We start from the raw sequence: 27,159 nt of genomic DNA on the forward strand, positions 1-27,159 counted from the left end.
AGGCCCTGATGTCAAATAGGTTGGGGAAATGTTGACTGGCTTAAACAAAGTCAAGCAAACAGGTTTCTTTACGGCAGGACTTCTCAGAACCTTTAACTAATGTGCACTTTGTATTTCAGAGAGAATAGCGAAGGCCACATTTCGTGGACTTATGTGATTCTAGACTCTTTTTAAAGGGCACTTCCCAGGACACACGTTCTGTGGGACACACTTCGGGAAAGGTAGGCCCAAACCTGTGCTCCTTTTTGGGGGAAGAGGCACACGGCCCACCATTTTGTCAGTGTCTGCATACCTTCCCTTCCTCCAGGCAAAGTTTAGTGCTGCCCTCTCCTGGGATCCTGCGGGCAGCCTGGTAGAGGAGAGAAAACCGGGTTCCTTCAGTTTCTCCCTTTGCTGGGTGATCCTGGGCAGGTTAGCCCCATCAGTCTCAGGTCTAATGTGGAGTTAATCCAGTTCCCCGAGCTGGGGCAGTGGAAAGATTATGAGTAGTAGTGCACACGGAGATGGGGCTGGAGCAGGTGCCCCGCCTAGGCTGCCTTTCTCTTCCCGGGTTTGGGGACTGATCCACCACCGGGAACAATGAATGAGCGCACTCGCCCCCTAGTGGGCATTTCTGCCTCTGCCACGTGAGTTGACCATCCTCAGAGAAGACCAGACGGCTTCCGTTGGCTTGTCAGCAACTGTTCTGGTGTGTGGGCAATTCGTTTTAGACTAATGGGTCAAGACATTATTTAAATGAAGACGATAGATTTGAGAGCAGAGACGGTGGGTTCTTTTCTCAGTGAGAGATGAAGTACTCTCCCCATTATACAGATGCTGTCCTCGAGGTCGCCCAGAAGGTGATCGGGTGGGGGCGCCTGGGTGGCTCAGTCGGTGAAACCTCCGCCTCTTGATGTCGGCTCAGGTCATGATCTCATGGTTTTTCAGTTCCAGCCCCATGTTGGGCTCTGTGCTGTCAGCACAGAGCCTCCTTGGGAATTCTCTCTTTGCCCCTAACCTGCTTGTGCTTTCTCTCTCTCTTTCTCAACATAAATAAACATTAAAAAAAAAAAAAAAAAAAAAGGATGTGACCAGGTGACAGTGGGACTCCCAGTGGGTCATTTTCACACAGCTGAATGTCTGCGTAGACAAACAAGATCTTATTACCTTTATCACGTGTGGTTCTTGATTTTGAGGGGAGGACGGGGGGGGGGGGGGGGCGGGGGAATGATTCACCCGATTCTGTCTCTGATTGAAGGTAATGTCCGGTATCTCAAAGTCTTGCAAATAGGAGGCAGTCCATGACAACAAAAGTTATTGGTCATTGAGAGCTTGGTCTGTCCGGAAGCGTCCTAAGTGTTTTACTTATTTAATGCTTGCAAGAAGCCTTGGAACATGGCATATAATGGCCGTCCTTCCCATCTGAGAGTTGAGCAAACGGAGGCACCGAGCATCTGAGTCACCTGCCTCAGGTGGCACGGCTGACGTGGGTTGAATCCGGCATTCGCCACCCACGCGGTCTGACCTCGCACCTGTGTGCCTAACCAGCACACCCCCCTGCCTCTCCCAACGGCCGGCTGCCCACCTTGGTGGCCACAAGTATGTATCGTGCCCCTGTTGTGTGCCCACCCCGGTGCCAGGAGCTGGGAAGGATACAGAAGATTCATGAGACTATTTGGTATCTATGATTGCTCCAAAATTGGTTTTGACTTCTTAATAAAGGGTAAAATCCCCGAGGAGAAAACTGAATGATGAAATTTAAAAGAGCAAGTTTTTCAAAGTAGGAAGAAGCTGGTTAATAGCAGGCTGAAGGGCAAACATGTTTAAAAAAAGAACCGACGCCGGGAAAACCAACACTGTATTAGTGACACATATGATTTGTATGCCTGTGAGCAGGAAAATGCAAAAGGGGGAGAGAGCTGTCTTCTCGAGTAAATGAAGCATAGAAGTTCATTAGGACTATAAAGAAGTGTTAAAAGAGGAAACCCTGCCTTCAGAGCATCAATGGATGGTAATATAAACCATGTCAGGTAGGTGCAAATTGGGAACTGGAGATGCAAAGGCCCGATCTGAGGAACACATTTACAAAAATATCAGCTAAATAATAAATTATTAAATATGTTAAAAGCTAAAAGGATCTTTGTGTCTGCAAGGCTCTTAAATTCAAGAGAAAAAAGTGCTGGGTTGGTCTGGTCCGAGAGGGCGAGGGGAGGGGAATGGAGACAGTCTGGCTGGAATAGTCCTTCCTCCGAAGACGCACAGGAAAACACCCTGGGTAGAGCTTCCACAGGAAATCATTAGGCCCAGGCCACATGCAAGTCCCCAGGGGAAATAAAGGAACAAGTTAAAAACACCCGGGCATTTGAAAGATGGGAGTCCCCCGCCCTCATTCCGCGCCCAGGAGCCTGAGGCCTGGCGGGAGATCCCTCTGCCCGGTGCAGGGAGGTCTGGCCACTGAGGCCCTTCTCTCCCCCTCCGAGTAGTGCCCTTCGGCCCCCCCCCACCCCCACCATCTTTGTTTCTGGCTGCTCAGGATCGCGGGGTGCGGTGACTCTGCAGGCCCAGTGCGCCTGCCTGGCGTCCAATGTTTCCTCTGCCCTCCGTGCCACCTCTCCCACCGGGCTGAGGCTGTTTACCCCACGGATGGGAAGGAAAGACCCCATCTTGGCCCATTCTTAGTGACCAAGTGAGTGAGTGGCCAAGTGGCCAAGTGAGTATGAGCACAGGATTCGGGCCAGACGGAGCTCGGCCCCTTGACCTGCTGGGTGACCTTGAGCAGCTGCCCGATTGTGAGAGGGCAGTGGTGATCCCGATCGTGCTGCACTGAGTTCTCCAGGCACCCGTGGTGCACCTCTTTGATGGTCTGCTGGACACGGTCCCGGCCTGGGCAGGGCTCAGCGGAAGGGGAGTCAGCCCTCGGGCCCCTCCCTGCGGGCTCGTGCCGTTGTCACCGCCATCCCGTTGGGTCATCATCGGCATGTCCGTCGTGTGACCGACACGGGAACCGGTGGAGCGAGGCTGGTGAACTTGCCGGAAGGCACTCGGCTGGAAAGAGGTGGCGCTCGCTCCAATCCCACGGACCCGATGCCTGAGCTGTGCCCTTAGCGCCTACTTACACAGAAAGCCAATAATCGCGTGGACAACTGTGCCGTTGGAGCAGTGACGGGCCGCACGAAAGAGAACACAGAGCCTGGCGAGCCCGCATCTGGGCATTTCACTGAGGAAGTGACATCACTGGAATCCGAAGACTAGGTCGGAGCGAACCAGGAGAAAACAGAAGGAGGGGGGGTGGTCCTCAAGGCAGAAAAGGATGGGACGTAGGGATGTGGAAAGGGCGGGGCACAGAGCTAGCTGCCTAACTCCTGTGTGGCCTTGGCCAAGGTCCTGAACCTTGAGGGGCTTCAGTGCCCTCATCTGTATAATGGAGAGAACAGGAGGTAGTCCTACCAAGCGCGTGCCCAGCACGCAGCAGGAGCCATCGTCAGTGTGACTTATGGTCACGAACAAAGATGTGTTCTTTGTTGTCATCGTCCCCCTAGGGGCCCCCCGCCCCAAGTCTCTGCCTCAACTCTGACACCACGTGAGAGTTGAGAGAAGTCAAGGGTGGTCAGGGGGGGCCCAGGAGGCTTCTCCCTCAGTCTACCAGAGTAAACGGAGTAGATGAGAAGCCGAAGTCACTGAGAATTTTCTCGGCTGCCCTGGCGCTGAGACTTACCAAATCGTGTGCAGAGTTTATCTGAAACTTTTTTTAAAAATTTTATTTATTTTGAGAGAGAGAAAGCACGAGCTGGGAAGGGGCAGAGAGAGAGAGAGGGAGAGAGAATCCCACGCAGGTTCCCCGGCAGCACAGAGCCCGATGCGGGGCTCGATCTCACAACTGTGGGATCTCGACCTGAGCGGAAATCAAGAGTCAGATGCTTAACTGACTGAGCCTTCCAGGTGCCCCTCGTATTATCTGGATCTTGATCCCGATATGGGGGCAGGGCCCCACAGGCTCCCGAGCCCATGTGGCTTGTGAAGTCTCAGGAATCCTGGTGCACCACGGATTAATACAGATGTCATAGTAGCCTGGATTTGATCTTCAGCAGCCAGGCCAACTAAACACTTCAGTGTCAATGCCAACAATAGCTCCGGCACTCAGTGTCCCCCCACAGGCAGGTCCCTTAGACCATTTCATGGTCCCAGCAGCCCTGCCCCACGCGAAGGGTCACAAGCCCAATTTGCAGACCAGGTGACTGGGCTGCATCTCAGGCCGCTCGGAGAACAGAGCCAGGATCAGCCCGATCAGCCCCTCCAGCCCCTGGCCCCGGAGCCTTGCCCTTCTGCCTCCGTGCCCTCTCACACCTGTTCTTCAAGAGAACTTCCTAAAGGTACCGCAGAGTATCATCCCTCGGGTTTCGTTTCGTTTTGTGTGGAGAGACTTGGAGAAATCGGCCTCGACTGCCGTGAGATTACCTCCTTGTCGCGGGAGTATCGCCTCCAATCCTACCTCTTCAAACGGCCTAAATTCTCACCGCCGCTTCCGTTCTTTAAACCAGAGGCTGGAACGGTTTTCCTGGCACCCCTCAAAGCCTCAAATCGTCTCGCTCACACGTTTGCGTACTTTTACTGCGCGGCTCAGCCTGCTGGACGGCGGGTCCCGGGGCAGTGGGAATCGTGTTGGTCTCCGTTCTCCCCTGGGACGGGCAGATACCTGCGTGAGGCAGGCGCTCCGTGTCGGTTTCTGAGGGCGCTTCGTGAACTCTCTGGGTCGTAATGCTTTTTCTTATTTCATTTGGTTCTTTCCTTCCTTCCTCTCGACCTCCCTTCCTCTCGGTCTTTAGGCAAACGTGTATCGTTTTGTGTAGTGAGACAACAGCACCGAGAAAAGTCATTTAATATTAAAAATCGGGAAATCATAAAATGGGCAAGGTACCCTTCCCAGGGAGTGGGGGGGCGGGGGGACGGGCTCTGGTTTCCCTTCTGTCACTCTCATACCCTGTCCTCCAGGAGGCCTCCGAGCCAGCTAACAAGAAGTAACACTTAACCAAATGCTTTTCTGACTCCCCAGGCCTCACACGTAAACCCCCTTCATGAATTGCACAATTTAATCCTCTCGCCAGACCTGCCTGATAGGTGTTATCATTGCTGTTACACAGATAAGGAGTCCAAGGCCCAGAGAGGCCAAGCGGCGTGTCCCAAAAGCGCCCAGCTTCCAAGGAGGCAGTCCTTCAGCCGGGCCTATCTAACTCGGAGCCTGAGGCCTAAAGCCTCATCACTCGAATTGCGGGCCCCAGGCCAGCAGCATCAGTCTCACCCAGGAGCTTGCTAGAGAATGCAGAATCTCAGGCCCCAGCCCAGCTTCACCAAGCCGGGAGCTGCACTGTGATGAGATTCCCCAGGTGGTCTGTGTGCATGGTCAAGCTTGGGAGGCCCTGGTCGAGCCACTGTGCCCGGTGGCGTCGCCCAGACTTTCCCCACCGCCTGCCTCCCTCTCGCCTGGCCTGATGTGCCTTCCCACTGCTCGCTGGGATCTCACTGACTAGAAATCAGCAAGAGAAAGCAGTAGAAGCCACCTCCTGACTACTCTTGTGGCGACTACCCAGCAGCTCTGAGATAAAGGTTTGAAGACAGAAGGTGTTTGAAACCACAGACCTGTCGTGGGGATAATCTACAGCGTGCCCATATCCATGTTACCCCTTTCCAAACAGTGGGCTGGGAATAGGATATTTTTGTTCTTTGAAGAAAAATAAATACTGCAGGCTTCATAACCGGAGGCCTTTCTAATATGCTTAAAAGCAGTCCAGAAGGCCCTGACTGAAGGATCTCGTGATAGAACAGCAAAGGTAAATTATCCCGGCCTGTGGGTGTTTGTACATGATGATGGAATGCAAACAAGCATCGTTTGGCTCAGGATGCACGCGCACACACCAACACAGGCTCTTTAGGGTGAGAAAACAAAACGATCAGAAGAGAGTCATCCGGTGTTTAATTCTGCCTGGGTAACAGATCGGAGATGAACATTTCTCCTGTCTGTGCGCGTCTGTGGGTTGTACAACCTGATAAAGTCAAGGTGCTGGCCCATAGCTTCAGGTTCTGCCAGTTTCTTATGAAATATCAGGGCTTTTCCACTAGTGTGAGAGCCAAGGCAGAGAACTAGAAAGATAAATGATTTAATTCAGGCTGTCAGGTTCTGTTTGCTTGGAAGCAAGGATTCGCGAGGAGAAAGCACATTAATTGAAGTCTCAAGGTGGTAGTGGAACACATTTTCTTTATTACTGCTTTCTGTGCAGGGGATTGCTTTTTTTTTTTTTTAAAGTTTATTCTGTCTTGTTCAGTCAACGTTTATCGAATAGGTCCTGTGCGAGGTGGGGAAAATCAAAGTAAGACCGGCTTGTAGGAAATGGGCCGTGGGAGTGGTTAGAAACAGGGAGAAGAGAGACACAGAGTTTCCTCGGGGGCTGGTACAAAGGGCTTGCTCCAAACAAGTGACTTCCAAGCTAGAGTTGGAGAAGGTCTTTGCCAGGCAGAAAGGGAAAGGGCATTCCAGGCACATAGAACGACAGGGGCAAAGTTAGACTCCTGTGGAAGGATCGACTGTCTGTGGGACTTCAGCGTGTGGGCCGAGAGACCCGTGACAAGGAGCAGAGAAAGTTACTTGTGAGGAGAGTGGAGAGGGTAGGTGGTAGGAATTGCTCGTGAGGGGTCCTGTGGCCTTTTAGGCCACACGGGCTCATAGGGAAATACGTGCCTTTGGGTCAGGTGTGGGTGCCTAGAGTGGAGGCATGGGAGGGATTGTTTTAAGGGCTTTGATCCAGAGAGCAATGGAAGCCCACTGAAGGGAAGCCATGATTAGATCTGTGCTTTGGAAGGATTATCCTGGGGCACCTGGGTGGCACGGTCAGCATCCGACTCTTGATCTCGGCTCGCGTCATGATCTCAAAGTTTGTGAGATCGAGCCTCAAGTGTGGCCCCGCACGGACAGCATGGGGCCTGCTTGGGATTCTTTCTCTCTCTCTGCCCCTCCCCCACGCACACTCACGCACGTGCTCTCTCTCTCTCACAATAGTAACCTTAAAAGTTTAAAAAAATTTGAAAAAAATGGAAAGACCATCCCACTCGCAGGGTGAAGGAGGGCTGGTCGAGGGTAAGAATGGATGTAAAAAGACCTGTCGGGAATCTACTGTAAGGTCCTGGCAAGAGAGGAAAGTGGCCTGGAAGTTTTTAAGGGGAGGAAACACCGCCTGCGGGTGTTGAAGGGGAGGGAGGGGCCAAAATTACTCTTCTCCCAACGTGGTCCAGACTTCCTCCTGATTGGCTCTTACGGACAAACACAAACACAACGTGCGTGGGATCTTCAAAGGGACCTCCAGGAATGGTGGCCCCAGGTGGTCTGAGCGTCCAAGCTTCTGTAGACGTCTCACCCCCTGGCTATCTAGAGCCTCTCATTTTTCAGCAGAGGTAGCAGCCAAGTCAGATAAACCAGCGTGACAGGTGATCCGATCTCAAGTCCAGCCTTTATTGGCTTCTCTCCCACTGAACTCCGGTCCTCTGCTCAATGGCTGATACTGTAAAGTCACTCACTCAGTATCCATTGCCACGCCTCCTACTTAACCCTTTGGTACTTAGAGGCCAGAAGCTGAAAACTACATTTCCCAGATTTCTTTGCGGAAAAGGCCACGCATGTGACTAAGGTGCCCCCAAACAAGGTGCCTGCTCTAGACGGACAGGCAGAAGTGCGCAACGTATGGTGGCTGCTCGGGGCAGGAGATCAGTCTGGCAAAGTCTTGTTTTTCCAGGGCAGCGGGTAGTGGAGTGGCTGGTGTCCACTCCCTACGGTCATGCGGCTTCTTTATCTGGCTGTTTTGTTCCTATTTGTAGCATCTAAACCCAATTCGCTGGCCCATCCCAGTAATTACATAAGTTCCCTCAGACTTATCTGCTTAAAGTATTGAAGTGAACGCTGTTGCTCTGCGAGTAAGAATCTGCAATTCATTTATTATTATATATTTTCTTTGTTGCTCTACGTATAGTGTTACTTTTCCCTGAACAAAGTATGAACTCTTTAGAGAGGAGGAAGAGGTCAGGGGTCCTCTGTAATGTCAATCAGTTTGCCTGCCTGACAGCCAAATCATCGTTCTTCCAGAAATAGGAGGCTACCAGATTGTGCCCTCGTTTTCCTCTGGGAAACCACATCTTCTCCACTCTCACAGTTTACATGCTTTGGTAGTGTGGATTCCACCAACAGAGCCACGGATGGCCATGTGACTCAAGTCTGGTCGGTCAAGAGTATTGCTTCCCACTGGCTAGTGTAAAGATGCCTGGACCCAATCAGAGCCAGTGACTTGTAGTCTCAGGGTTTTGTCCGACACTGTTGAGAGAGAGGGGCATCTGTCTACTCTCTTTCTGTTAGAACCACCGGTAAAAAGGAGGCGATGAGCCAGGTGCTTTACCGGAGGCTCTGTGAGAGACTGGGCATGAGGTCAACCCAAAGGCAAGCAACACCAAGAAACTGTTCATGCTGTTCGAGCCTTGTGTAGATCCAGCATTGCCTGAAGACAGCCCTATCCTTGGTCTCTTCAGTTAGATAAGCTAACAAAACACACACACACACACACACACACACACACACTCTCTCTCTCTCTCTCTCTCTCTCTCTCTCTTTTGTTTTAGCCAGGGAAGTGGAGTTTTCATCACTTGTAACCATGAGTCTTGACTAAAACAGGAGTTGTCCCTAAATATCTCCTGATTGGCTCATCAAAACAAAAAAGCACAAAACAAAACAAAACACCAACCACCAACAAAAACCTGAAGGCCTTGACTCCTTATTTCTTTTCTTTTCAAATTTTCTTTCACGTCTACTCCAGAGGGACCCACATGCTGACATGGCTGCACTTTTAACGATTTGGTGGGACGATTCAAATAAAACTGAGAGGCACCCTGATCCCTTATCCTCTTAAACAAACTGGCAGCTGCTTCTGGAAGGAGAGAGGCTCCAAGTGAAGGCCAAGCAATGAGAAGGATGATGTGGCTCTGAGCTCTGTCCTGTGGTGGATGCTGAATTGCCTTTGTGGCGCATGATGGTTGAGGACATGTGCCATAGCACCGTATTGCAGTTAGGGTTACTTGGGTTTGAATATTACTTCCGCATTCATTAGATGTGTGATCTTGGCCAAGCTGCTTAACTTCTATGAATTCAACTCAAACTGGCTTATAATTAAAGAGGAGTTTATTGGCTTGTGAATTTGGAGAACCCAGGGAAGTGTCTAGCTGCAGGTTGGACTGGATCCAGTTGTTCAAAAGGTGTATGTCAGGAACCCGGGGTGCTTCCTGTCAGGGCTGGATCTTCAGGCTGGCTTTCCTCTGGGCTGGCTTCATTCTCAAGCCCAGTTGGGTTCATTCTCGTGGGAGTAACATGGTCTGGAACAGCTCCAGGCTTACATCTTCCTGGCTTTGCTCTCCCAGCAGAAAGAGCATACCTCTTGCCCTACAGCTCCTGTGAAAATCTGAGGGAGAGCTCTTACCAGGACGGCTTGGGTCACAGGCACATATCTGGAGTGAGGCAGTTAGGTCAGATCACCGAGACGGGGGAGGGAATGTTTCTCAAAGGGAAAGCAGGGGGCTGTTACTGGAAGAGGGAACTGATGGTAACTGGGTAAAAACAACAGATGCCACTTCTTACTCTCCTAGGCTGTGTTCTCTGGGGGAAAGTGGAAATGTAATAGTTCCCACTTCACAAGGTTTTTGTAAAATGAAATGAGTTAATGTTTGGGTAGCAGATGCTCTTGGAGCCCCACCCATATCCCCACAGCCCCTACCATTTCCATGTACATGGCCGCAGATTCTAACAGCCTGTGCATCCCTCTGCCTGAGGACTTTCTCTGGCGGCCAGACCCCACCTTATCCGTGCTTGCCCCAGGTCGTACGTACCGGGGAGTTAGCAACACCTGGGAGCAGCCTTTAGCTGAGGAGTTGGAGGGTCAGTACCCAGGTCCTGTCCCCCTCACCCCTACGATGGGTGAGTCTGATATGTGCACGCTCCACTACCTGCAAGGTTTTCTCAAGCAGTACTGGGTTCCAGTTGCCCAAGGTAGCAACCATCATGCGTCCTTCACTTCCTGTTCTCACTTCTTTTACTCCCCTACTGTGTTTCCTAGGATCTCCTCCCAAATAAACAACTGGCACTAACACTCTTGTCTCACAGTAAGAAAGACTGTCCTGCACTCAACATCATGCCTAACATACCGTACGCATTCGGTACGTGTTTGTACTTATTATCGCCGTAGTTATTTTCTGCCGTAGTTTGTTGTTGCCTTAACTGCCGCATCCTTCCTTATGTCCTTGCCTTTCCGTGCTTTTCACTGTTATGCCGTTCCTCTGCCCTCCGCACTTTGCCTTGTCTCGCTACTTCTTAATTTTCACCTTTCCCCAGGGTAGCTGCACTTTTGATGAGAGGCTGGAAATTTTTAAACAATTACAGAGAAAAATTGGCAACTAAAATAATCGTTAGATCAAACAACATTTGTCAGGGACTATAAACTTCTTGAAGGCAGGAAGGATACTGGTTTTCACTTTGCTTAGAAGTAACACATGAGTTTGTATTCAGAGGGCTTTTAAAAATAAGACAAATTAGCAGACTTTGTTTTAATAAAGGAAGGAGACTGAATGAATTCTACTTCTTTTGTGTATCACATCTGCTTCCCCTCTGCAGTTTTAGCCCAAACGATCATTTTTTATCCACATCCACGACAATTTGGCCTCTCCCATCTGCAGAGCAGAGCCACCATTCACTAAATGATACTCTAGTGGTAGAGACTGTAAATGCACCTCATTTATAAAAAGGAAAACACCCCAGCATCATCTGGACTATTAACCAATTTCCAATACGAGATTAATGCAAAACTTACGTCTTGGGGGGAAAGTGTGAATAAAGATGGATTTTCTCATTAATGGGATGATACCAGTTGGACAAATCACACATTTTTGCTGTGACAAATCATGACTTGGCAAGATGACAGGAATGTATGCAGAAGAAAGTTTGGTTTGTCTTGAGAAAACCAACTACAGCGGATTTAGAAATCAAAAGCTTTCTGTTTCGGGTTTCTATCTTCAGACCTCTGACTACCATACAGCAAGAAGTTGGCAAGGTGGCCGGGGTGATCTTTCCTCAATGAGCTTGCTCTCTTCTCTCTGCTTCCCGAGGGGTTGTTGCATCTGTTCTGGGCCCCAGTGGGGGTAGGGAGGGAAGGGATGGCTTGTTTTTATGTTGTTGGGAACCGGCAAACAAACCTCCATGTTACTGTGCTCATGCCAGGTGAGCAAATCTACTGAGAAAGAATTCTTTCAGGGTGACAGGGCTGCCCCGGGAGGGTGGCAGGCTGGGCAGAGAGGGAGGCGTTCTATCAGAAGTCTGTCCAGGCGGCCCTCTTCGGGCCTCCTCTGCTTAAAGAGAAAGAGCCAGAGATTTGAAGGGAGCCAAACATTGGTGGCTGGAGGCCAGACTTCATTTGTACAAATGTTTTCCTGCGTGTCACTCCGAGAAGATTCTTTCCACCTGTCCCTGCCTTTTGCCCCTTCAGGTCTCTGCAGTCCCGGGCCTTGCTCAGTGGACCCATGCACCTGTTTTTCCTGTGTGTTTGGGGTCGGGCAAGACTAATATTCAGGGAAAGAGAAGTCACGAACCAGAAGTCTTTGGTTCAAGACCCAGCTCTGCCTTTTAACTAGCGGTGGGTTGGAGGGGGAATTGGGAGTCTGAGTCCGATTCCTCATCTATAAAACAAGAATAGTGAGAGCTTCCTAACAGGGTCTTCATGAAGAGTGGATGAGCTAGTGAATGCGCGATCATCGTTTAAGTGAACACGTCTCACAAATGTACATTTCGGCAGTTAGAGGGGGGAACCACTCTCTCTATTCCTGGGGTGGGGGGTGCGGTATGTGAACGGGTCATAGGGCAGTACTATGATGGGCTCAGTTAGAGCTGGATGGGAGAGGTAGGCGGGTCTCAAAGTTTGGGTTCAGTTCCTACTGGGCAGCTGGGTGAACTTAGGCAGAGTTCTTTAGCATCTCTGAGCCTATTTCTCATCTGTGAAATGGAGATGAAGAGTCTGATTGTTCCAGGATCGTTGTGAGGAATAAATCCACTCATTCAACCAATACGAAAAGGGGATCACAGAGACAGAAGTAACTTCCTCTACTGGGGTGGGGGAAACCAGGGAAGCAATAAGTGGCTGCAGGCACAGAATGTAAATTTGAGGTACACTATACAGTTGACCCTTTAACGGTATGAGTTCGAACCTCACGGGTCCGGGTATACATGGGTTTTTTAAAATAAATACAGTACCGTACCGTGAATGTATTTTCTCTTCCTTATTTTTTTCTTGATAACATTTTCTTTTCTCTAGCTTACTTTAAAAAAATTTTTTTAATGCTTATTTATTTTTTAGAGAGAGAGAGAGAGAGAGAGAGAGATAGTGAGAACCAGGGAGGGACAGAGAGAGAGGGGGAGACACAGAATCCGAAACAGGCTCCAGGCTCCGAGCTGTCAGCACAGAGCTCGACGCAGGGCTCGAACTCACAAGCTGTAAGATCACGACCTGAGCCAAAGTTGGACGCTTAACCGACTGAGCCACCCAGGAGCCCCTCTAGGTTACTTTGTTGTAAGAATATAGTATATGATACATATACAAAACATATGTCTATCAGCTATTTATGTTGTTGGTAAGGCTTCCAATCAACAGTAAGCTATTAGTAATTAAGTTTGGGGGGAGTCAAAGTCAGACCCAGATTTCAACTGTGTGGAGGTCTGTCCCAACCCCTGCATTGTTCAAAGGTCACCTGTAAATGAAAGCACTCTACAGACTAGGTTTCTATAGAAGCAATATTCTATATTTCCATAGTAGAAATATTATCTAAAGAATTTTATTTAGAGAGGAGAGCTAAGAAACCCCAGACATTGGTCCTAATCTTATATTTTCCAGTCCTTTTACATTTAATATCTATAGGCTTACGACTGCAGGAGGATTAAAACAGCATGAAGAATGCTTCCGTCTTTCCCCAGGAAACAATAGAAGGAATGATGGAGGTGAAGCCCCTCTATTCAATAATGGTGAGATCAGCACTAATTTTGATAACTGAATAGAATTTTGTGGGTCTAATACTTCTTAAAAACTATTGTGTTTTTGAAGCGAAGTCAGTCAGCATTATTTGGGTCTGAAGTTAGTACATTAAATTTCATCTCTCCATGTTCTTTCTTTTCTTTCTTTCTTTTTTTTTTTGGTTAGGAAAAAAATCCCTTTCCCCTTCATTAAAATCTGTAGTGGCCAGTGTGGTTAGGGACTACTGATTTGAAACACCATTGTTCACAAACCCAGAAGAGGAAGGTGACCTAATTTTTTTTTTTTAAGATCATTTGATGTATCTTTGAAAAATAAGTCAGTCTCAGGAAAAAACAAACAAACAACCCTCCCCCCCCAAAAACCCCCAAAATACAAGTATTTATCCAGAAAGCTAATATATTTTCTGAATCTCTACTTGGGAGCAATGCCATTTGCAAGAAACAGAAACTCTTTCTACAGAGATCCTTTCTCCTGCTTTATTTCCCCTCTGAAATCATGAGCCGATGTTTGTGACATCACTGGGTTGCTGTGGAAATGTTTATTTCACAGAGGATTTCGACCTCAAGTGGGTAATTTGTAGGAGGAAGTGTGAAGTCTTGGAAAAACACAATCGGTTTGAATAAAAATGGGCAGCATTTGAAAAAAGAATTCAGAAAGAAAACAATATAAATTGTCTATAACAGGTTGTTTCAAGTTTTCCTGTGAGCATTCCAATACTTGTAAGAGCATCTTACACTGATAGGCCCATTTTTATTTGAATTTTACTCACTGGAAAGATCTGTATAAAGAGTTGGGGGGAGCAGGTAAGGAATGGGTTTTTGCATTAAAAAAAAACTTTTGGCTACTCAATTATTAAAACTGAAAAGGAGATTTGGTCCTAAATACCATCTTGAGGTGTGTGTGTGGGGGGATTATATCTGTTTATATTTTTAGAACATACAATAGACTTAAGAGAATTGCTCCATTTAAAGAATTGTGACTCAAGGGGCCTGAGTTTTAGTTGCAGAAGCTACAAAATCCCTTTTCGTCTGAAACTGTTAAATCAACAGAATGCCAAACTAGAGCCTTTCTTCCTGCTGGGGCAGTATTGTCCCCTAAATCCACTTTCCAGTTTTCTCAGCCTAGCCTAGTTTGATGTAGCATTGACTTAGCTTAACTACAGCAACCGGCAAAAGGAAGTGGCTTTGCATTTGGGATGGGAGGAGGCGGCCACGGGTGTGTGTGCGTGTGTGTGTGTGTGTGTGTGCCTGCGTGTGCGCACGCGGGGGACGAGGGGCCCGGGGAAAGAAAGAAAATCGAGACAGAGCAACTGTGTGAAAATAATTTCCCGTGGCTGGAAGAGGGGTCTCTGCACGGGAAAGCAATTTTAGGAATTAAAAAAAAAAAAAAAAAATCTTCAAAAGAGGGCGGGAGGAAGGCTCGCTAGGAGGGTGCGGGGCGTAGCGAGGGACATGTGCGTCTCCGCGGGCATCTTCCTCTCCCCCTCCCCGCGCGCCCACCTGCCCGCGGCCGCACCCGCGCCCCCTGCCGTCCCGGAGCGCGCGCGGCCGGCCGTGCGGGGAGCCGGGGGTGGGGGTGGGGGGGCTGCAAAGGTCTGGCGGCGCGGGCTGATTTAGTGGCCGGGGCTGTAGTACAGGCTGTCCCCGGCAGCCGGCGGAGTCAGCGCGCCCACGTGACGGCCCCGGCTCTCCGGTGAGCTCCCCAAACAGACGCACACCCAGCCACACGCGCGCACACACACACGCACGCACCCCCGCGCGCACACGCCCGCCCGCCCGCTCTGCCTCTGCGCCCTCCATCCCGGCTCGCTCATTCTCTCGCCCTCTCGCTTCCCCTGCGGTCTCTCGCTCTGCGCGCACACACCACACACACGCACACGCACACACACGCGCGCACACACGCAGCCGGCACAGGCGGCGGCGGCGGCGGCGGCGGCGGCGGCGGCGGCGGCGGCTGCCCAAGTCAGGACGAACCTCTGTGGGTACCGTCTTGAGAAGGCGGCGGCGGCGGCGGCGGCAGCCCGAGCATCCCTCCTCACCCGGAGAGCGAGCACCGCCGAGAGTTTGCGTTCCCTTTGCCGTTCCCTTCCCCCTCCTTTTCTTTATTTTCAAGAGAATTTGTTCTTCGCTTATTGGTTTAATTTGATTTTGAAAATTTTGGGTTGCTTTTGTGTGTGTGCTTTTTTTTTTTTTTTCTTTCCTCATTTTATTTGCATCCAGAGCATGGCGGGCTGCGGGCTGTCGGAAGACACCTTCTTCTCTTCCTTCTTTTACAACTACGGCTCCTCCTGGGAAACCCCTTCCAACCAGGTAAGGGGTGGCTCGGGGCCCGGCGGCGTCGCGCCCCGTGCCCCCTGCCGCGCGCTCACTTGGCACTCGGCGGGGAGGCAGAGGCTTGGGAAGGGGGTGGGGAGGCTGGGGGGCCAAGTGGGTCGCACTGTCTGGGTCAGTGCCAAGCGGCGAGAGGAGGTGCCCCTCTTCCCCAGCGCCAGCTCTTCAGTCTCCAGGGGCGGTCGCGTCCCTCCCATGCCCAGTCTGCCTCCCTACCCCCCCCCCCCCCACCTCCCAACCCAGTGGGAACCCGAGAAAGAGGCAGGAGCCGGCACGTTACCCCGAACAACTCCTGGCAAAACCGGGGAACTCGAGCGCAACCTTCCCCAAGTCGCCGCGGGCGCCGCGCCCCTGTGCGCCCGGCGCCTGCCCGCCCTCCAGTTGCGCCGAGGGGCTGCGGAGCTGTGAGTCCCCCGCGACGTGCTGTTCCCCTTCCACTCTCCCCCGGGCCCGGAGCTATCTCTTTCCCTAAAATGGCTGCAATCTCAAGTGGAGGCGTCCCCTGACCCCGCGGAGGCGGGGGTGGGGGGGGGCAGAGTGGATGCTCCGGCGCCCATGACCCCGCGCTTCCCATGGCGCGCACAGGCACCCCACAAACACACACACTTAACTTTGATGACTGTGCAATGCAGTCCGGCTGCATCGTGCCCTCGACGCTCCCCGCCGCCGGCCTCTAGGTGTGCATGTCGGTGTGACTCCGAGGTGGAGGGGCCGGGGAAGCTGGAGGTGGACGCCGGAAGGGGGGGGCGTGGAAGGAGATGGGTGTTAGCCGGCCACGGATAACCTGGAGAGACAGGACTGTGCTCAGGGTCTAGGGGTGCCAAAGCTATTCTGAGAGCCAGAGCGAGCAAGAGAGAGAGGAAAAATGCCTTTTAATTAAATAACTGTTGTAGTCTGCTGCCCCCACCGCTTGTTTGGTGAAAGTCTACAGGCATCTGTCATCTCCAAACTACACGGGGAAGTGGAGCTGGAGTCGAGGGAGGGGAGGTGTGTGTGTGTGTGTGTGTGTGTGTGTGCACGCGCGCGCGTGTATGTGTGTGTGTGTGTGCGCGCGCGCGCGTACACGCCCATGTCCTGGCTGGGGAAAGTTGGGGCCGGAGGAGAGGTGAAGGAGCAATGGTGAAAGGCAGCAGCAACTCGGTGGGCGGTCGGGGCTCCGGGCGCTGGGGATTCCCGAGCCCGGCGGAGTGCGCGCCGCGGGGGGAGCCGGGCGGCGGGGGTTGGGGGTGTCGAGGAAAAGAGCTCGGTTCGGCCCGGCTCACGGGGCCGCCGCGGCGTCTCTTCTCCCCAGCCTGCCCGCCAGCCTCGGCCGCTCGCGGGGCTGCCCGCCGCACTCGCCGGCTCTGGCGCGCTCCCTCCCGGGCCCGGGGCGCAGCGCGCTCCTGTGAGCTCCAGGCTGAAAAGCCAAACCCCCGAAGCAAAACAACCGAAAAATGCGCTCCGCCGCCCCCGCATCACCCCCAGTTTCGAAGAAACGGAAATCTCCAAACTAGTAGTTGCCGGGCGAAGCCCTGGCGTCTCCGGCGAGGGCTCCCCAGAACGCGCCGCGGCCATCCGAGTGAATAATACATAAGGGCGGTCCGGGAGCCTTGGAGAGGCTCCTGCCTCCGCGGCAGCAGCAGCGGGAGGCGGCGGCGAGCTCCGGCCAGACCGCCGGGCCGCCGCCGCGGGTGGGGGCGTCTGGGCGGCCCCCGGGAAGCGCGCCCGGCGCGGAGCTGCGGATGGGGCGAGAGGGCTGCCCAGGCGCCTGGAGTGGGGGTTCGGGGCGAGGCAGCCGGGAAAGGGGAGGCCCCGCTGTGAGTAGAAACTTGAAGAAACTGCCAGGGTGGTCGGGCTGGCGCTGGAGTTGGGGGACTCCAGGGGTGCCGTGGCTGCCCACGGCCGGTGCAGGGGGGGGCTTTCTTCAGACCACCCCCCGGGTCCTGCGGGACCCCGTGCTCTGCGTGCTAAGCCGCACCGGCTCCGGGTAGTCGAGGGCCAACGACCCAACTCCAGCTCTCCAGGAGCAGGCGTCCGCGCTCGTGTGTGTGTGTGTGTGTGTGTGTGTGTGTGTGTGTGTGTGTGATTGTCGATGAGTCAGAAACCAACCCCAGCTCGCCTTTAAGGACCCAGACGAGTAGGAAAAGGCTTGAAGCGCACAGCCCGCACGAGCCCGGCGGGGATTCGGGACTCGGGATTCCTCGGCAGCGCCGCGCCCCCCAATCCCGGAGTCAGATGCGTTAGGATAAGTTTCCAGGCGCGTACCTCCGACCTGTATCTCGAGGCCGCGAAACTCAGGCACTGCGTTCGCCTCTGAAAAGAGAGAAAAAGGATGGAAGGAAACTCGCAGTGAGACAGCTTTACAGCGATGCGAGCTTTGGCAACATCTTTAAGGAGATAGGGAACAAGTCGTTTGTGAGCGTTTAAAGAGCGTAGGGCCGTGGCCCGAATTTGCAAGACTGGCAGTCACGTGCAAACTCCTTGGAAACCGTAGGAGGTGGGCGAGAGGGAGGGGAAAGGGGGCAGGATCGGAGTAAAGGAAAGAGGGAGCCAGAGAAGCGGGGGGGGGGGGGGGGCATTTATAAAGAGGAAACCTATCGGTTTCCTCGGGTAAAGTTAGTTTAACTTGATTTGGAAAAGCATTTTCCCAAAAGGCAAGATCTTTCTTCTAGAAAGGGAGACTCGTGTTGCTAAGAAAATCGGAAAGAATTTCTGATAAAGCAGCTGGCGCTGCTCTGTGGAGGATGATTAGCTCGCAGGCTGGATTGTACGGTGGGGAGAGGGAGATTATTTGCAATATTGATCTCTCTTCCAGTGGTGCGGTGTGAACTTGACGATAAAGTACAGAAACAAACGAGAGATGTATCTCATTAGAGAAGGGTGCCCTCAAGTGCTACCGAAGCCTTCATCTCTGGTGGTGAACGCAGCCAGGCAGGGCGTCTTGCCGGGGTTTGCGGTTTCCCCCGCGGCCGGATCACCATTTTCCAGGGATGCAGCTTTGTGCCTAAGAACCTAGGTCCTTAGTGCTCTCCAGTTCACATTTTCAGCGGTGGGGCATGGGCACATGACCGAGAAGCCTGCCCCTAACTGTTCTTCGTCGAAAAAGGAGAAAACAAACAAACAAAACCAAAGGCAACACTAAATCTCATCTTGGACTCAGGCAGGGCTGCTATGGGGAGGCCTGGGCCAAATTTGAGAGAGTGAGACTTATTCATGATTTTTACCTGAATTCCTGCCAAAAAAGCTTACAAACCCTCCACTCCCTAAAAATAGCTTTGCTCTTCAAATATAATTTGTTTACTCTACCTCAATTAAAAATAAAACCATCTTCCTGGTGTTACAAAGTGCTTATGAACGTAAGGGTTGACTGTACTAAAAAAAAAAAATCAAGCTTTTTATTTCTAGATCAATATGATGTGCTCTCGACATCTAATACCATGTAAAAGGAGCCTTTTTACAACATCAATAGCAGGCAGGCATGTCTCCCTAAGAAGCTCTTTTCCTGGAATCACAAGGCATTTTGATTACGTTCATTTTCACAAGAAACATGATTATGACACCTCTAGTTATAAACAAGCAAGTGAAAAAAAATAATGAGGATGGGGGCTCTTTATGTAGAAATCTAGAAATTTGGAAACAACTGGGGCATTTATTCACTACCGAACCCCAGAACAAAAACAGAAACCCAACCACGAATGATTGTTGACTCGAAGGTGTTCAGGCTTCTCTGTGACATTTTAGCACTCAGGCTGGGGGAGGGGGGATCAGGGTGATATTTTGGGAGAGAGCCCAATGTGTATCAGAGCCGAAACTGCATCTGTTACCATTTAAAAACTGGGAAATTCCATCTTATATCTGAATAGACCATGTTGCAGATCGTTTGCACCCACTTGCCAATGTGCAAAACATACCATAGTGCGAGTGTGTGTGTGTGTGTGTGTGTGTGTGTGAAGCATCTGCTTAGGTGGAATTTATTTCTTCGATTCAGATGAAAACCCCAATTAAAGTGTGTATGTGAAATGTCTCTGAGTTGGCTCAGTGCAGCAGACAGCAGACCATTCTTTAATTTACAGTTTCACGCCTAGGGATGGCAGTAGTGTGAGCTTCCAAAACCCAGCATTATCTTTTTCTGTTGTGCTTTTCAACCTGCAAGGCTCTCCTGTGGTGGTTTGAGTCTCCATCATGATGCGGAAGGTAGAGTGGTCATTACTGCTTGCAGTGTGAACCTAGGTCACCTTTATTTGGTTGTCACTGTGTGAGCCCAAATCAAGGCAGGCCGGGTCTGTATGATATTGAATCAATCAGTGGGAAGTGAAAAATGGAGCCAATCCATGAGGCCAGACATCTGACGTTACTCAGACGTTACTCAGAACTGATTGCCCAGTTCTTCGGTTACTGGATAGCCTAACCTGAGTTTGTGAAGAGACCTACTACCACCAGACTCGACTATGCTTCTTGGCTTTTCTTGCCCCCCCCCCCCGCCCCAGCCCCTGCCTCTCCCTCAGATTTTCCAGACTCGAAATATAAAATGGCATCCTTATATGGACACACACTAGCTTTCCAGAGTAGGGAGTGACTGTTTTGAATTTGGCCCTGGAGTTTTGTTAGCCAGCATCTGCAATTCTTTCTACTCACTCTATCTTTTCAAGCAGGATAGAAGTTTCAATGCAGAATCATTAATGGATGTGGGTAAGTTGTTGAAAGCTTGTGCTGACTGCCTATTTTTTTTTTGGCTTGGCAGAACTTCCATGAATATGGATAGCCAAGCAGAAAGCAGCCCACTGAGGAACGCTTCTTTCCCATCCAATCCAAGTACTATAAAGAATTCAATACTCTTTTCTTCTTTCCTGGTTATTTCATAATTCTCAAAGTAGTAACAATGTTTGGATCCACGGAGGTGAGCCAAGACTTGGGAATGTCCTGCATGTACAGGGTTGTTGGAAAACCAGTATCTTAAAGTTCAAAAGATACAAACTGGGTTTCTAAATTTTTTTTTTTTACATTTATTTATTTTTGATAGAGAAGGAGCACAAGTGGGGGAGGGGCAGAGAGAAGGAGACAGAATCCAAAGCAGGCTCGAGGCTCTGAGCTGTCGGCACAGAGCCCCACACGGGGCTCGAACTCACAAACTGCGAGATCGTGACGTGAGCCGAAATCGAACGCTTAACCAACTGAACCACCCAGGCGCCCCTAAACTGGGTTTCTATGCACTTTAAACATTTTTATTTTCCTGAAAATGTGCGGATGAACTGCAAAGTCATTTTTAGGTGCATTTCTATATATTTACTTTAAATACATTTTAGAAGTACATTTTCTAAATCTGGCTCACATGACCCCCGTTTTCCCAACGTTGGGTTTCTCCTCGGTGGATAGAAGAGCAAAAGAGACTTTTGTAATATTTTGGGTTTCTTGGGGGTCTTCCTGTATGGCTGGCTTCCTTAAGGCACCAGCTTGGAAATACTGTTTGCTTTTCCTTGTAAAATTCTGGTAACCTAAAACTTAGGAACCAAACAGCAGTGATGAGAGCTACCGTTTTTTAATGCTGTTCCAAACACTCTGCGAGTATTTGAATCCTCTAATCTCCAAGACAACATACGAATTAGGTACTTTTGTTATCGTTCCCATTTGATAGATGCAGAAAATAAGGCACAGAGTTAAATACTTTGTCTCTCAGTGCTGGGTAGGGGCGAACCTAGGGTATCCTCTAGCCAGTGTGGTTTCAGAGCTCAGAGTACCAACTAATTCTTTCTCTCCACACTACTTACTCTCCAGTACAATGTAAGACATCACGTGGCTGCAGGTACATGTCTAGCAAGTTTGTGATGGTGTCATTCATTTCCCAGCTTCATGAAATAGTGAAGATCGCCTGTGTTTGCCCAAGTTTGTCCATTTTTTGTCTGGTCATTTACATAACCGGGTAAGATTCTCTTTGGTAAATGAGATGAAGTCTTCTGTTTCAGCAAAATCAACCGTAACCACCTGATGCTTTTCTTTTTTCTTGGTGATGGACTAAATGTTTTCAGTTTGCCCCCCCCCCCCACTTTCTTTTTTTTTTTTGGTTTGAATGGTTGATTCAGTTTGAGAGATAGGGTCTTTAGATTGCCAGCTCCCAACCTCAGATAATTATGACTTAGTGGAGGACCCATTACAAATATATGTGAGTATCAGTATAATAACACTCTATAGAACAAATATAATTTTAACATTCATGAATAGAATAGTTTTATAAATAATCACTCAGATGCATCATGAAAATCCTATCATACGTGTGTGTATTTGTGTGAGTTTATGTAGGATCTATGTGTCATGTATCATATGTATGCATATATATGTGTGTATATATATACATATATATATATATATATATATATAGGCATAAACTTACTCTCATTATGTAAGCAAACCCATATCATGTTGAGTTGCCCTGTATACGGTTATATTTTCAATTTAGTCCCAAACTTATCCTTTTCAGCATGGTCATGTTATAACAGGTGTCTTTTGCATTGAATCATGCATCTAACGTTTCTGTCCATCATGAACCTCAGGGCTTTTAGTGGTTCATCCCTTATATTGTGATCTTCCAAAATACAGTCGTGGGAAGGGGAGGGAAAACATTAAATGTCAGTAGTTACAGCAAGACAGTCTCTAGGAAGAGGGCAGTTTCTCGGTATTTTCACATTCCTGTGGCCCTAGCGGAAATGTAAAAGTGCAGGGTTTGCATTGGAATGAGAACGGGGTCACCTACCCTTTGTAGTCATCATCAAGGAAGCAGAACTTCCTTCCAGAGAGACCATAGGAAATCAATGATCACACTTTGCCAGTGAAGAGGTAAATGTGGACAGCAGCCGACATTAAATAAAAGGGCAGCAGAAAAGTGATTTACTCTAGAAGGCAGTGTGACTTTTTGGTCCGTTCAAAGAATTCACGTTTTTGATATAATAATTACATTTAAATAGTTTTCTCTTGGAGAATGTTTTTGGAAAAAAGGAAAGGAGAAATGCCATTAGGTGATGCTACCCGCGTTTCCCTTGAACATAGCTATTTTAAGGAAGGCAGAGTGTCTGGAGTATGGTCACAGATACGCCCTCCCCTTATTTTTGTCTTAGGAAGAATTGACCTGATTTGTTAAAGTTACTGGATTTCCGTTTGATTGTTTTTAGATTTCGCCTAGTCCCTGATGCAGAGGGGAAGCTTGCCGCGGGGGAAGGCTCCCCTCGACAGCAAAGTGTTGCAGAAGAATCGTCCTACAGGAGAGGCCTGGGGTGGGGGGTGGGGGCGGGAGGAAATGGGGAGAGTGATCGCTGACGTCAAGGGAAATGTAAGTTTGGAAGCTTAATGAGATGTGGAAGAGCAGGTGTGCAGTTCTAATATGCGTCCCCTCTTTTGCGTGCACTTCGGATCGCTTTGGGAGCATTACCTTCTTCCCGGAGATTTGAAATCTAGAACTTCAGGCGATAGCTAAGGGGCAACAGGGAGCCTTTGGCTTCTATCCGGGAGAATACGGAACATCCGTGTAATCTCTTGCCCGAAAGCGTATCAGAAAGTGTGTTGGTTGTGTAACGGCAAAGCAAAACAAGAAGAGGCACAAAGAAAAAGAAAAGTCTCACCAGCAACCCCTACCACAGTTTGCTCCAATTTATTATTTCTAGTAGGAGTTTAGTCCCTAATGTTAACAATGAGTGATTATGATTCTGTAGTTTCGTTTACAGCATAAATTAGCATTTTGTTTTCTGTTACGGCTTTTGGATGAGGAATTATAATGTATAATTTGCTGAAAATAGATGTTATCATCTCTTAGGATGAGAACAACCACATAAACTTGAACAAATGATAAAAATGGAATCAATTACATTTCAAATGGAAGCAGTTTACAAACCTCCAAATACAAAGTGGCAATAGTAGCTGGTTATTGTAACAAATAATTAGTTTTTTTAAACAACATTTATTGAGTTCCATTGACAATTTGGTAATTGTTCACAGTCGACTGTAGCCCTCCCTCTTCCAGAATGAAATGTGGTGTGGAATGACTGCGTTTTATAAACTGCACTTTTCCTCATTATTTAGTGCTGCCCCCGGAATGCACGTGTATTTGCATAGGCAACCCCTTCTCACTAATAGGAAAATGTTGACTTGAATAAAACGGTGTCGCCAGACCTAGTTGATGGCTTAAGATAAACACCCAAGGGCTGATGATTGGCAGTGTTTTCAGGTTCCAAAGAAAGAAAAGAAGCAAATAGTTTAAAAGGGTGTGTGCGTGTGTGAGTCTTTGTTGAAGGGGGAAACATTCAAAATGATTTATCAAATAGACGAATCGTATTTTTGCTTCAGCAGGAATTAATTTCTCTTTGCACTGCTTATGCTCCTTCTCCTACCTTTTCTGTAGTGTCTTGTTCTGGTTTATGTGCCGGCTCACCTCCCACACTACCTAGGAGCCTCCCTGGGGGAAGGCACCTCACCTGCCTTGGTTCTAGATCCTTCCTCATGTCTAGCCTGTAGTGGACACACAGAACAGATGTGTTGGATAAATGGCTAAAATTTCAGAAAAATATATGTGCCATTACATTACATACAATATTGTGTGCCATTACATGTGTCACCTTATTTATTGTTCTTTGTTCCATCTCGGGATGATGAGGGCAATTCTGCAATGTCATTTTGAAAACGGGAATTTGACTCGGAGAATAAATGAATCCTACCTTCATTTCAGCGTCTCCAGGGAAGAGCGTGATTGGTTTACCATAAGCTCACTAGACCTCTTAATTTTTTTTTTTTTAACGTTTATTTGTTTTTGAGACAGAGACAGAGCACGAACGGGGGAGGGGCAGAGAGAGAGGGAGACGCAGAATCGGAAGCAGGCTCCAGGCTCTGAGCCATCAGCCCAGAGCCCGACGCGGGGCTCGAACTCATGGACTCACAGACCGTGAGATCGTGACCTGAGCTGAAGTCGGCCGCTTAACCGACTAAGCCACCCAGGCGCCCCGACCTCTTAATTTTTAAAATGAGAAATTATGAAGTATATACTTAAATTAATAAATTCAGAAAGGATAAAGGAGGAAAAGTGGGAATCTGAGAGCTTTTGATTTTAATTTTAATTTTTTTTTGGTAACTGCTACAAGCTGAGTGGATCATTTGTTTTTGATTATTCCTAAGATTAATCTATTTCTTTAAAGTTAATATGCAAAGAAATATGTTCAACATCACTTTATTTTTAGATCCCACGATTGAGTCTGAAACAAATCAGTGGTGCATTATAAACACACAAGAATGTATCTAATGACAGGAGTCAGGCTGAACAGATGCTAAAATAGATGCTTCGTGTGAAGTCGAGGGAGCTGCAGGAGGGGATGGAAAAAAAAACCCCAAAACCTCTAGAAGTTGGAGGGCTTGTGAGGCGAACCCTATGGAGACTTTTTACCCGTGAGATAGGTGCTTGTGCAGTTCAGGGCCGAAGAGACTCCATTTGCTTCTGCGTAAAAGTAGGAATAATGATACCCATCTCCGAGAATACTTGTAAAGATGAAAAGATGCTATTGACTGAGTCAATGTTAGGTCTTATCAGTCCGTCCTCAAATATTTATAGAGTCCCTACTGACGCGGCAGCCTAGTGGAGTGCCTGGCACATGGTGGGTTCTTAATAAATTATATTGAGTCAATAATAATAGAATCCATGTATTGAACACTTACTACAACATTCCAGAAACCTTATAAAGTGCCTTATGTGGATTAACTCATTTAGTCATCAGAATAACCCTATGAGGTGGGCACTATTATAGTACCTGTCACCAGTGAGGCAACTGAGGCACAGAGATCCCACAGCTCGTAAGTGGTACAGCCGGGATGTTTGCCTATTGTGTCTGGCTTCCCAGCACCCGTTTTAACCATCATGCTAGGCCGCCTTCAGGTGGATGAACCAGTGGATGACAGGAGAATCAAAGAGGGATCAAACATGTTTCCTTCGGCATGGTTCTGGGACACAAGCCGGGCATCACCTCTCTGCCGCAGAGAAGCTTAGAAAATGCTTTAAGAAAGGAGCAGAGAATAGTGCTATCTATGGTCATTAGGAGGAGGGAGAGTTTACTCTTGCCTGGCAGAATCACAGAAGGTTTTAAGAAGGTAGTGACATTTGATTTGGACTTGGAAAGACGGAGAGAATTTGGGCAGGTGAGAATAATAAGGACGGGAGTGGGGCACAGGGAGTATTTCTGGCAGAAAGAAAACATGGGAGGAATTTGTCAAGGAGTAGTTGTAAAGGGTTTTTTTGGCAATTTGTTTTCATTCAAGATTTATTTTGTGCCTACAATGTGGTGTCCCTGTCCTCAAGGAGCTTTAATTTTTTTTTTTAATGTTCATTTATTTTTGACAGAGAGAGAGAGAGAGAGAGAGAGAGAGAGAAAGCAAGCAGGGGATGGGCAGAGAGAGAGGGAGACACAGAATCGGAAGCAGGTCCAGCCTCTGAGCTGTCAGCACAGAGCCTGACATGGGGCTCGAACCCATGAACCACGGGATCATGACTTGAGCCGAAGTCGGATGCGTAACTGACTGAGCCACCCAGGTGCCCCTCAAGGAGCTTTAATTTAGTAGGCAAGACATAGATCATGTGACATGTATGGTATGTGTGTAATTTTTATCATAGAAGTCTTTTTGTATCTATATCCATACATACACACGTCATGAATCTGTCATCTACTATTCGTCTATTCATCCATCCATCCATCCATCCGTCTTTATCCTACTTATTGATTTATTCATTTATTTTTGAGAGAGAGCACGTGCGAGCATGTGCACAAGCAGGGGAGGGACAGAGAGAGGTGGGGACAGAGGATCCCAAGCAGGCTCTGCACCTGACAGCAGAGAGCCCGATGTGGAGCTTGAACTCAGGAACCGTGAGATCATGAACCTGAGGCCAAGGCGATCACTCTACCGACCGAGCCACCCAGGTGCTCCTTTCCTCACTCCCTTTAAACTGCGAAGTGTCAAGAAAGAAAAAGAATGTCTACAGTAAGACCAGGTGAAGGGGCGAGGTCTGTCCTGAAACCCATGTGTGACTTTGGAAATTTACAAGTGGGGCCCTCCCAGGGCGAATCTCCCTCCAGCGGCTCCCCTCCAGCTGGATCCTGTGAGTAACACAGATCCAAGACTTGCTTTCCACCCTGTTCTGTCACAAGCAAGCAAGCTTTGAAACTTCGTTGGAAAGGGAGGATCTATGCATCATTCAAAATCCGCTCTGTTGACAATGTCAAGAGAACAGTTTAACTAGTAAGTCAAACGTAAGATTTTATTTTGGATCTTCTTGAACTTTAATAGATTCCTAACCTTTTTCTGGGTTAAAATGAGTCACCCGACCTAGAGAGTAAAATAGCATCTGAAGTTGGGGCCACACTCTGGGCCTGTGCAGCTGTGCTAATGAAATCTTTTACTTCTTTCTTTGTGTGATGTCAGACCGAAAGGCTTACATAGCTTTGTGAAAAGAGCCAAAAAATTGTAAAAGGGGATGGAATCATCTTTACAATGTTTATCAAAGGCTTGTTATTTTTAGGAAGTAGGACTCCATTGCTAGTGGATTTTTTGATCTGCTACACAATTGCATGAGAAATAATTGAAAAATTATTTCCCCCAATTCAACTAGTCCTAACGACCACGTTGCTAGAGAAGAGTGGGCTGATTCCTTGGGTACGTGCGTGAAAGTGAACATGCTCGTTCATTCTTCCGAGATTTTGGCGGTATCCATTCTTTTACTGTACTAGGATAATCAAGTGTGATGATGTTTTTGGGGAGTG

The 27,159-nt window shown here is 48.9% G+C and overlaps 1 protein-coding gene across 1 annotated transcript in view; it reads left to right on the forward strand.

Annotated features, from left to right (window-relative positions):
• Nucleotides 1-14,818: 14,818 nt before the first annotated feature.
• The window catches only part of PPARGC1A (PPARG coactivator 1 alpha), a 645,787-nt gene continuing 633,446 nt past the window's right edge, over nucleotides 14,819-27,159 (forward strand). The window contains exon 1 of the mRNA XM_058722956.1: nucleotides 14,819-15,382. The gene's annotated coding sequence lies outside the window, so the exon portion shown is untranslated. The remainder of the gene's footprint in view (nucleotides 15,383-27,159) is intronic.

This window comes from Neofelis nebulosa, chromosome 3 (genome assembly GCF_028018385.1).
Source record: "Neofelis nebulosa isolate mNeoNeb1 chromosome 3, mNeoNeb1.pri, whole genome shotgun sequence".
In the NCBI taxonomy this organism is placed as follows: Eukaryota; Metazoa; Chordata; class Mammalia; order Carnivora; family Felidae; genus Neofelis; species Neofelis nebulosa.